Genomic DNA, 596 nt, shown 5'->3' with positions numbered 1-596 from the left:
ATAGTGAAATAGAATGATTTTTGGAAACTGCCTACAGCACTAGAGAACAGGTTTATTGTTGCTGCATTTTTTTCCATTGAGTTGAATTTTCTAAATATATTTTCTCAGTAATGCCTTATTGAGTTCCATGCTATGAGGATGTGATTGTAGGAGACAAAATTTAATTTCTTATGTCACATGCAATCTTTATGGAATAGGAGAATATCTAGCACAAATTGGTTCTGGTGTAGTACGTAAAGTGCTAGTACCTAGGTGCTTGTGAGAAGTGGCCACATGGTGATAGCTTTCTGATTTTCCATTCTGAAATGATTTTTCAAGTCTCATTGTTAAATTGTTGAGTGCTTGCTCGTTTGTTGTGGACTGTGCCTAATGGGTTGGCGCTTTCTTACCACTAATTTGAAAGACTCTTTTTGCTTTACAATGAGATATTGAAGTTAAGAAAAGTAAATTAATTTCACCATGCTTATTTAATTCTCTAATCATGCAGATATTATTATGGATCAGGTAAATAGATAGATAGACAGACAGACAGACAGACAGACAGACAGACTTATAGACAGATAAATAACTTTACAAAGAAATCCTGCAATACATTT

Source organism: Octodon degus, unplaced genomic scaffold (genome assembly GCF_000260255.1).
Source record: "Octodon degus isolate 3935 unplaced genomic scaffold, OctDeg1.0 scaffold00015, whole genome shotgun sequence".
NCBI lineage: Eukaryota > Metazoa > Chordata > Mammalia > Rodentia > Octodontidae > Octodon > Octodon degus.
Note: the sequence above shows the minus strand (reverse complement) of the source record.